Source organism: Heloderma suspectum, chromosome 6 (assembly GCF_057233095.1).
Source record: "Heloderma suspectum isolate Gila_16-S chromosome 6, 16-S_ref, whole genome shotgun sequence".
In the NCBI taxonomy this organism is placed as follows: domain Eukaryota; kingdom Metazoa; phylum Chordata; class Lepidosauria; order Squamata; family Helodermatidae; genus Heloderma; species Heloderma suspectum.
This window is the reverse complement of record NC_139463.1, coordinates 55,487,340-55,499,350: the sequence shown is the minus strand read 5'-3', so window position 1 is coordinate 55,499,350 and position 12,011 is coordinate 55,487,340.

Sequence of the window (12,011 nt, the reverse complement as noted above, 5' to 3'; positions counted from 1 at the left end):
TACCAGCTTTTCTTGTGGGAAAAGATGGGATCATTGTGTGATTATCTTCCGGAGGACCAGAGAGAACTTGCACATCTTTTTCAGACTGAGGAGTGAAGTTGTCATGACAACAAATTAACACCACTCATCAGCAAGCTGACCGTGATGCAAAGGCAATGGTAGGAGCAGTAGCCCTTTGCAGGCAGGCTTGGCCCCAGTCCGCCGGCTTGACACCAGAGGTGTGATCTTGGATAGAAGATCTTCCCTTTGATGGTGAAGGCCTCTTTAGGACTGACAAGGCAATGGATGCCATTCAAAAGGCAAGAAAGATGGGTATTTTGCAGCAATACCAACAGCACCCTTATAGTCAGAGGAGACGGGTTAGACAGTTAACAGTTCCATCAACCTCACCATTACCAGGACAGAACTGCCAAGTTTTATCAACAGCAGGCTCAAGGAAAGCAACTTCCTTCCAACCACTTTCAACAGCAATGCTCCAAGGGGGACAACTCCTCTAAATGACGGCTTTGACTTAGCCCTACATCCCATGCCTCTAGTCTCTCTTCATCCCATGTTTGGATCGCGCCTGTGTCGTTTTCTACTGAATTGGATGATTAAAACCTCAGACGAATGGATCCTCGACATCATCCAATTTGGATACCGAATAGAGTTCGACGTCCTCCCTCCTCCTGGTACTGTTCAAGTTACGTCACCCTCGGAGCCTCTCAGAATGGAGACATCCACACTGCTTGAGAAGGGAGCTATCAGAAGAATTATACCTTACCAAATGAGTGAAGGGTTTTTGCCTCGGAAGGGGCACAAAGTGACCCGAAGTGGCCCGCCTTGACTTGGGGTTCGGGCCTTGGGCCGAAGCGGTACACAGCCCTAATTAATATAATGCCTGTATAGCATTCATGTAGTTGTTAAAACAACATACGGCCAAAATAAAGCCTGGAGGAACACTATAGGCTGGGCACTGGGAGATCAATAATCCCCCTTGAGATACTCTCTTTGGAATGCTCAGCCAGAGAAGAACCAACAGGAACACACTCCCCCCATCTAGTTCCCAGGAGAGGACATCAACCGAGGCAGTTTCAATTTCAAAAGCCAGCCTGACTGCAGATTGGGAATCATCCCAATAATCAGCTTCACCCAAGAAAGCCCAGAGTTGAGGGGGCAACTCTGACCTGGCATGCATAATATCTCCCAGGTCTGAGCACTCAGGCAGTTGACAGATAGATCCCAGAGCCCTGTGGTTCAATAGTTATGTATGCATCCCAATGGGCTCCTGCCCTTCATCACTTGCCACACACGTGCTGGCCCCTTTGCCCAAGGTGCGTTGTGGTTTGAAAGGGGGCTGGCATTATGGTTGGGAAAATGATCTCCCAGCTTGTGTGTGTTCAGTTCAACCATAACTCATGAACCACTGTAAGTTTTGTCACTGATATCACAGGTTTTGTTAGGAAAGTTTTTAAGACATGTTCTTGGTGTCCCCCTCCTGCTTCACTCCTGCCTCCCCACAAGTATTGCAGCACAGATGTAAGAGCACAAAGGGGTGTGGAGACTCTGGTGTTTGTCAACACTGGAGTTGTAAGAGAAGATTTCCCCACATTTAGAGCATTTCTACATTTTACGTGTCATCTGGAGTGTACAGTGGCTATGAAAACCGGCAGGCTAAGAGTCTGGGGACAGGGAAGTTGGGCACAAGTGGTGATCAGAAGAAGTATGTGGTGGGCCAGAGGGGACCATGGCAGCTAGGTGTGAGGAGTTCACAGCTTACTCCCTTTCCAGTATCTGGCTACCAGTACGCCAGAAGTGGCAGGAGGACACATTTGCTGTGGCTCACCCTGGAATACCAGGCACCAGCCACAGTTCAGAAGGCCAGAGAAGCGATGAAGTCTGAGAGCTGGGAAGCTGGGCACAAGTGGTGGTCACTGGCAAACGAACACCTTTCAGAAGCCTTGTCTATGACTAGTATGTCCCCCAGTATCATCAAATGATCATACTCATTAAAACCTGCCTGGTTACTCTTCCTATCACCTCTTCATGCCAAGCACCATGCAACAGCAGTCCGTTCTTTCTCAGCCACAGACTGTGTGCATCTTTTAAATGTATTGGTAGTTGCTTGAGTACAGATAGGTGGTTGTCATTACACACTAGCAGCACCCCTCTGTTTGCTTGCACCAGGTGACATAGTGACCAGATGCGGCTGTTTGCCCAAGATGAAATTCTACTGCCAGTGTGGTAAACAGTGTGCCTGGGGTGGGAGTCTGGAGGTAGGGGCTCCAGGCTGGGGGCTCTGGTTTGGGGAGAAGCGCATGCCTGGGTCTGCTGGGTGGGGGGTTGTGCTAGGGGTGGGTGTCTGGGGTCAGGGCTCATGCAGGGGGTGGCTGTCAAGGGGTGGGGGCTTGTGCCATGGGTGGGGGGCCTGGGGGGAGCTGGGTTGGGGGGCAGCTGAAGGGGCGGTTTGGAGGGTTTCTACCTAGGTCACTGCAGTGGAGGTTTGTGGCCAATCTAACTGGTGGGGTGGAAAGGGGGGTCACTGGACGTGGACCCAAGGGCACCTCTTTTGCTACACACAACCCTTTTCCTACACCGTTCCGGAAATTTCTCCAGAAGAACAACACAGAAAGCAGTTAGTGGCAGAGCCCACTTATTGAAAGCAAAGGTAGGGGAGGGAAAAACCCATCTCTCACACACATACACATGCCTACATGGGAGTAAGTCCCATTGAATTCAGTAAGTGGTACTTCTGAGTAGACCTACATAGGATTGCTATATATATCCCATCACTTAAAAGCACTTGGCACACACATGCAAATAATGCCAAGGTGTATTCTACCATAATATTTATTATTATGATGATTAAGTGCCATCTTACGTTGCAGTGCCATAAATTAAAATGGATTTATATTAAGGACAGAGTCCACCTACACCAAGCACTATATACAAATACACACATACATACACACACACACACGTAAGAATTTATCAGACTGCAAATCCCCCCCCCACACACACACACACCAAGCCCAAATACATTGTTACACAACGGGCCAGCACAGATCTAAATGCACTTGACTTACTGAACAACAACATCAACAAAACCTCTGTTTATTCAGTCACAACCCCATGGAAACAAGAAATGTGAATCAGCCACCCCTCTGCAGGAGCAGGGCACAGCCCTGTCATTCCCTCCCTCCCTGATGGTCCTGGAGCAAACTGCTCTGCCATGGGGCTCCGGGGGGGGGGGGGGCTTTAAATCCCCCCCTGGCTGCATGCCAGAGCTTGGTGCAAGCGTTCTGAAGGCTCCAACTGACTTCCCTCAACACAAACACATGTTTTTGGGGGCGGACGGAAGCGCACACCTCCCCCGATCCTTGATCGATCTTGCAAGATTTCGACCTTGCTGCTGGTGGACCCACTCTCTCCCAGCCTGGCAAAGCTGGCAGCTTTCCATCCATATTTCGCAAGACAGGCAGTTGGCCATGCCTTTTCACTCTTTTTTCTCAAATTTTCACCTCAAAAAAAATTTCTGCCAAAGCCTGTGCACTAGAAGAACTCCCCACAGACCTATATCTCAAAGGGCAACACTAACTTCCATCCATTAGGCCCTACATAGGCGGCTAATCCCTTTTCCCTATAATATCCCATGATAAGTTTTGTTATGCACCAAACCTAGCTACCCACAAGTAAATTACCATAGCTATCTGTGTGCAAAATTTGGGGCAGATTGGACAAGGGGGAGCTGCCTCCCAAATGGACTTGTTGCTCCTATGGGCAAAATGGTGTTCCCAAGCGTAACTATGGGTGGCCCAACTGGCAACAGTAGTAATATTCTCACACCAAGAATGATTGTCTGGGCACATAGTCCCTTCTGCCATTCTGAAGGCTCTTACCCACCTCCTGTATGCATTTACTCTACAGTAACCTGTCCTGCACTGACTGCAGGTGTTTGGGGTTTTTTAAGCTAAAGATAAACAAGTAAGAAAACTAAAAAGGTAGCGTAGGAAAATTATGTTGTGAGAAAAAGCCACTTGGGTGGTGGGAATTGGCACCTGAGAAGCAGTCAGAGGATGAGCTCTCAATCTTTTCCCTGTCTGCAGTTTCCCCATACCAAAATCCCCCCTCCAACAGCTCTGCCCCCTGCATGGTTTTAATGCATTTGAAAAGCTGATAAGGGATGGAATCAGTGCCGTGCATGGAAACAGTGGAGACGCATCCTCCCCACTACCCACTCGCTACTTCACCATTCACTGATTGTCTCCATCAGAAGCAGCTTTCCTCATCTAAACAGGCTTTCAGGCTATCTATAAAAGAATTAGCTTGAAATATCTACTTTGGACAACAGTGTTCATCTGCATGCATGTACAGGCATGTTCTGTGCGCTAGAATCAAGCTATGTGTATAAACACACACATATACACACACGCACACAGGATCTGAAGAATGGCAGTTCTAACAACTCATACTATCAACATTTTAAAAAGGCATCCCCAAAAGTGTTTTTCCAGGGGCATGTACCAGAAAATTGGTTAATAGGGGCTTCTGAATAAATATATTGGACCACAAGGAGTAATTGCAATTAGAAAAGATGTTTCATATGTGTCAGAGTTGCAAATGTTGGAAGGGGAAGCACTGAGAGTCAGACTTACTCTCCGTGATTCTCCATTTCAAATGATGCTCTTAGAATAGAACTAAACTTAGGCTGCCTAGCAACTGTTGCCAGGCGGAACAACATTCTCCTTTTCAGAGCATCAGTGCCACCATATATCTATGAAAAGGGAGGCCCAAACTGGAAACAAACAGGTGTCTGCAGGGCAGAAGAAGTTGGAAAAGGTGGGTATTGAGGGAACTGTCAAGGAAAAATGGTGGTTGGCACTGGGTGCTGGATGAGTGGAGTGTTGGATGACACTGGGCAAATCACTGTGTATTAGCCCCTGTTCCTTCATCCATAAAACTGATACACTCAACATGTATTTCCTAGGGTTTCTGCAAGAATAACCAAACTCAGTCCTATACCTACCAACCTGAGAGTAAACCCAACTGAATTTGATGGGACTTAGTTCTGGGTAGACATACTGTATCTATAGGATTGTGATGTAAGTGGTCTTTCTTTCTTTCTTTCTTTCTTTCTTTCTTTCTTTCTTTCTTTCTTTCTGCGCTTGAATAATCTGAACAATTAACTGGCAACCAATGGTAATGTTTAAAATGAGTTGTAGGCTCCACTTCTGAAGGAGAGATTAGGGATATATTCCCACTCCATCCTCATGAACAACTTCAGAACCGCTCCCCATCTCCATCCCCAAGACGCCGTTTCTCTAGGGGTTGCTCGCCTTTCCACCAGTCCTATCGGATGTCTCCCGAATCTCATTATTCTCACTCACCCTTATACCACCACCACTCCTTATGAGACAGACATGGACACAGTTCATCGCACTCTCCCTCTTATTCCTGGGTACAAGATGATACCGACCCTTACACCAATTACCTCAACTATGCAAGCTGTCCCGAACATCTTGCCTCCTTTATCCTCAGTGCATCCGCTATCCCAACCCAAATTGCCACCAAAATGACATCTCACTCCCAGGATGTGTCACCACCATTATCTTTGGGTGGAGGCTCTCAAGACTCCGATTTCACCTCATCCTTGTGAGCCTTGGCCTCTTTGGCTTCCCCTGACCCACTCAGGGGAAGCCAAAGGGACCAAGGTCTGGCCTTACCACCCAAGGATGACTCCTCCTCCACTGACCAGGTCACTAGAATGGCAGCATGCCTCAGCCTGGAAATCAGGCAACATCAACCTCAGATTAACGACCCAGTCTACCAGCTCATTCAATCTGATACTTTGGCACCATTGGCTATTCCCATGCTGCCTGCCCTTCTACAAGCCGCTCAGGACTCATGGCAAAAGCCCTCTTCCATTTCATCCACGTCACAGTACCTGGAAAACCTATACTGGGAATAGGAGGAGGGATTCTCCCTTTTGTTTTGTCACCCAGAGGCCAATTCAGTCATCGCAGAAGCTGCCCAAGCAAAAGCTACCCCCAAACTACACAACGCTCGAATGAACCAGGATTGCTACAAGTTGTATTTTATGAACCATAAATTCTACTCAAATGCAGGCCTAGCAATGTGCATTACTAATGACTAGGCATGCATGTCCTGCTACCAACACTTCCTATGGGAGAAAACTGCCTCTTTCTTCAAGTGCCTTTTGAAGGACAAGAAGAACATCGCCTGCATTTCCCAAAATGAGGTGTGTAAATGTGTCCACCAACAAATTAGCATGGTGTGCCATGCCATCAACTGCAGCTCCAAAGCCATAGCAGGTGCAGTAGCTCTGAGATGCTATGCCTGGCTATGATCTTCTAGCCTAAGCAGGCCTGCCTGAGGATCAAGGACCAACCTTTTGATGGTGAAGGAATCATCAATGATGATTTTCTGGATAGAGTCCAGCACCTCTGTACCTCTGGGCATCAGTATGCCACTACCCCAAAAACCTGCCATGTCCACAGCAATGGTACTGTTCTTCCTTCAATAACCAGCCATCAAAGTCCTCCACTTTTCAGTGTCAGTCTTATTCCCAGCCTAAACACTCCTCTTTTTACCTAAGTGTCAGTCTAACACCTGCAAAAAAGCCCCTAACTCTTCTAAAAATCATCTTTGACTACCCTCCCTTCAGTAATCACCTCAGTCATTTCCTCCCAGTGTGGCAACCAGTCACGTCCAGCTCCTGGGTCCTTCAAATTGTGACCATGGGATATTCCAAAGAATTTGACACCTTGCCCCCTTTGGGAGCAATCTGCACTTTTATTTATTTATTTATTACATTTCTATACTGCCTAATAGCCTAAGCCCTCTGGGCAGTTCACTACTCCCCCATCCCAAACCCTCCTCTCATAAACTGATTCCCTCCTACCTAAGGGTGCCATTGAACCCATACTGGCTGGTACCAAGTCCCTTGGCGTCCACTCCTGACATTTCACCATTCCCAAATGTGATAGCAGAATCCATCCCACCCTAGACCTCTGGGATGTGAACTCCATTGTCTGTCCCAGGAACTTTCAGATGGTCACCTTCTTCCAAATACTTCCTCTGCTCTGCAAGGGTGATTGGTTTGCGGTCATTGACCTAAAAGATGCTTATTTCCGCATCGTCGTTCGTCCCTCACATCATCAATGCCTCCACTTTTGGGTCCTTGGCCAATCATACCAGTTCACAGTCCTTACCTTCAGCCACTTGATGGCACCGCATGTCAGGATTCCTTTAGCCCTCACTTTACTTATAAGCCCAAACATACACAGACAAGAGGCTTCAGTCTACAGCTTTTAATCCATTACTTCACAGGGTCATACAGATGCAACTTCTCAGTGACTCTCAGTCTACAAAGGAATGCCTTCAGGGGAATCAAAAGGAAGTTATGAGAGTTGCCCGCTGTTTGAAGAGGGAGGGGGGCTGACTAGCCTAACTTAAGGGGGGGAGGTCCCTCTCTTCTCGTGAGGCCTATAAGAGGAGCTTTTCACTCAAGGCCAATCGGGTAGATCATCTAAGTTCCGCCCCGGCCTTCTCTCTCTTTGCTCTGCGCCTGCATCTGGCATCTATTAGGTCATACTTCCCAGACCCCACCTCCTCCTGTTCACTGCCTCTCATGGGGGATGGGGGGTGAATCATCCTCAGCCAGCTGGATGTTTGTAACCTGGGAAGCCGGCCTACTCGTATCTGGACTAGCCTGGGAAAACACCTCCTCCAAGTCTGGCAGTTCTCCTTCAGAATCTGAACTGCTATCCCACTCCCTGCGCTCACCCCTGACACCTCAGGTATTCACAAAGTGCATAGCAGCCACAGCTGCTCCATAACCACTAGGGTTTTTTGTCTTTGGGGTTGTTTGCCAACTGACTTCTTCACCATGGCTGAGGATGCCCAGTGCACCCAGTATTGCAGCAGGGTGGGTGCTGGGATGAGTTCACTTGGAGATGTGATCCTCCTTTCATGGTGCACAACCTCCTCTATGCCTTCCCACTGATCCCTCTCATCAGAAAATTGCTGGTGAAAGCATGGCAAGACCATGACAATCTTATCCTCATACCCTTTGGTGGCCCAAGCAACCATGGTTCACAGCACTGCTTCACAGCTCTTATGGGGAATATCTTCACCTCCCACCCCTCCCAGACCGCATCACTCTCCATCATGGCACTGTCCGTCACCCAAACTTGCACACCCTCAAGACTGACAGACTAGAGAGGGTTCCACCCTTAAAGACAGTCTGGAAATAATTGTAAATAGATAGAAAGCCTGGAGAATCCAGCCAGTTCAGTCTTCTCTTCAGGGTGTTCACCACGTGTTGGATTTAGTGTGAAAGCAATCCTCTCAGCACTCCCACAGAGCCAAATGGACTCAGTTTATGGCTTTCTTGAGCTATCATAATGTTGATCCTATTCACTGCCTATTGCAACATGTTTTTGACTTCCTTCTTTCCCTCCAACCAAAGGGACTAGCATTTTCTTCCCTCCGGGTCTACCTTGCAGTGGTTTCTGCCTTTCATGGCTCAGTAGACGGTTTTATAGTGTTTTCATTCCCTTTGGCAGAAATGTTTATCAAAGGTCTGCAGAATCTCTTCCCTTCACACAAACCTCATATTTCTCCCAGGAGTCTCTCCATTGCCCTTGTCGGCCTCGTACAAAATCCCTTTGAGCTTCTAATGACTACAGATCTCCATCTACTCACCTTCTAAACACTTTTCCTCACTGCTATAACTTCGACTTGCAGAGCAGGCAAATTCTGTGCCCTTAGGTCAGATGCACCCTACCTCAGCTTCTTCAGGCTGTCCTCTGTCCAGAAATATACTTCCTTTCCAAGGCGGTCTCTGATTTCCACCTGCAATGAGACATCTCCTTGACCATGCTTTTATCAAGCTTTTATTTAGGATTAGACAATTGGAAGTCAGAACCCCCTGCTATCTACTGAAAATCATGTAGAGATCAAGCAGCAGATCCTGATTTACCTTCTGCCCACCCGTTGCCTAAGGAATATGCTGATAAATTAATGTGATACTACTGTATATATAGCTGAACAATTGCAACTGAGTGAAAAGTATGCAACTGCACAAAAACATTGTCAGTGACGGAAACTTTGAAAACTGTACTATTGTAACACCTTTCAGGCCTGTGTTAATATACAGGAAACAGAATGCTTCAGAAATAGTTCCACATAAAACTAGACATTTCCTTTCTGCTGTGCATTGCTGTATCACCATTTACATTACACATGGTTATGGAAGCTCAACTAGTGTGCAATCTTCAGAGATTAAGGGCTCAGTCTTATGCATATTTAGACAGAAAAAGACCTACAATTCCCAGTATTTCCCAGGCAGCCATGTTGGCTGGGGAATGCTGGGGGTTGTAGGACTTTTTTTTGGTCTAAATATGCATAGGATTGCACCCTAAGTGTGTGCAAGTTGCACATTGATGCTGCAACTTCCAGAGGGGTGGTGTTGGTCTGTTTTGCAGCAAAAACCAGAAGGAGTCTTCGAGCACCTAAATGACCAACACATGTATTATGGCATAGTCCTTTGTGTGCTAAAGTCCATAATAAATTTGTTAGTCTTTAGGATGCTACAAGAGACCTTGTTGTTCTTGCTGCTGCAGCATCAGTAGTACTGATCCTAGTACAATGCTAGGGGCATATCAACAATCTAACAGTGGATTTATCATTTTGAGTGGCCCAAAGCTTATTTGAGGGTGCACACCCCCGGCTCCTTATTTTGTATTACTTAGACTGGCAAAGATTGGCATGGGGCAGCATACTTGGTAGCGGGTTGGTTCCAGGTTGAGCAGAGTAGACCCACCTAAACCAATGGGATTTCAATGGGTCTATTCTCAGTATGATTGAACCAAAAAGCAACCCAGTGTCTTCTGCCAAAATGAAGTCTTGGGACAAACACAATAATATGTTGTTTCATCAGGGACAACCTACTGCTGGCATGGATGTGTCATTTGGGCCAAGCCAAAGCTTATTTTGGGAAGTATACTCAAAATGCAGGGGGGTAGAAAGGGGTGGACGGGTGGGAGAGGCATATAGTACCTTGACTTTGGTTTTTCTGTAAATTGACCCACCACCCTACCTGCCAACCAAACAATTGTATGGCTCTGCCCAGTACACAGTGTAAAATAAGTCCTGGCTTATTACATGCTGGCCCTAAGGATACTGTGGATTCATCACAGGCCTACTGTGATATGCTTGCATGGCATTTCCAAGATAAAATCTCTACCAGGACTTAGACTCCAGTGTTACAGCAGGTGAATCAGGTGAGGTATCTAGACTACAGCCTTGTCTAGTTTTCTTGGATGGATTTTAGTTAGTACAGCCCAAAGACATTGATAAGACGCTTGAACAGGTTCATGCAACCATTTCTGTACTGGACGTTGGCTCCTCTTGGCTTATAAAAACTGGCAACTGGGCCATGGAGGTGATCAAGGCCTCCTTGCAGGAGGGAGTGGTCCTGGCCCACTGAAAGAGGTGGAAGTGAGACCACTCCTGAATAAATCCTCCCTGGACCCAGAAGATCTCAGTAACTTTAGGCTAGTGGCAAATGTTCCTTTCCTGGGAAAGTACTTGAGTGGGTAGTTGCCAACCAGCTCCAGGCCCTCTTGGATGAGACAGATTATGGTGATCCAACTTGGTTTCCTCTATGACCTATGTCAGGAGGAAGATGGGGGAGTGTGACCCTGTTTGATTATCCTTGATCTCTTGGAGGCTTTCAGTATCACCAACCATAATATCCTTCTGGGGAGATTGTCTGAGTTGGGGGGGGGGGTGTTGTGTTACTGCATTGCAGTGGTTTCACTTCTACTTGGATGGTTGGCTTCATGAGGTGGTGCTTGGGGGATATTGCTCAGCCCCATGGATTCTCCAATATGGGGTTCTGCAGAGGTCAGTTTTGTCTCCTGTGCTGTTTAACATCTACATGAAACCATTCAGTAGAGTCATCGGGAGTTTTGGAGTGCATTACCATCAGTACGCTGATGACCTGCAGCTCTATTTCTCCTTGTCATCCTCATCAATTGAGGCTGTGGATGTGCTAAATCAGTGCCTGGCTATGACAATGGGCTGGATGAGAGCTAATAAACTGAAGCTCAATCCAGGTAAGACTGAGATGCTGTTGGCTGGTGGTTCTTCTGACCAGATGGAGGGAGTTCAGCCTGTTCTGGATGCGGTTGCACTCCCCCTGAAGGAGCAGGCTGTAGCTTGAGATTACCCTGGAGCATCATTGGCACTTGAGGCTCAGGTGGCCTCAGTGGCACAGAGCTTCAGCTGTGGGCCCCGCCATGGCCTTATCTGGACAGGGATAACTTGGCTTCTGTAGTCTATGCTCTGGTAACCTCCAAGTTAGAATGCTGCAATATGCTCTACGTGGGGCTCTCTTTGAAGATGGTTCAGGAGACTGATAATGGGGACCAGAAGTTCTGAACACATAACGCCAATTCTGGCCCACTTGCACAGGCTGCTTGCGCATTTCCGAACCCGATTCAAGATGCTGGTTTTGACCTATAAAGCCTTACATGGCTCAGGACCAAGGTACCTGATGGAGTGCCTCTCCCGGTATGAAGCTACCTGTACACTACAGTCAACATCTGAGGCTCAGAGGGTGGCAACAAAGGAGAGGTAGCCCTCTGACTGTAGAATTATCTCCCCACTGATGGTAGTCAGTGGACAAAAAGACATTGTCGTCTTTTTGGCTCCAGGTTAAGACTGTCCTCTACTTCCAGGCATATGATGGGATTTGAATGTCAGTTGTTTTATCAGGTCCTGATATCTGGTTATAACTCTTTTTAGCTGTTAAACATTTTTATACTATGTTTTGAAATTTTTGCAAACCACCCGGGGAGCTTTTGCTTTTGGGTGGTATAGAAATTAATAATAATAATAATTAAAGGAAAAACTTTCCTACTGCAAGACTGATGTTTCAAAATACGTTTAAGTTGTACATCGTTTCGGTAATGTTTCCAAGAAGCAACTCATTACAATTTTAC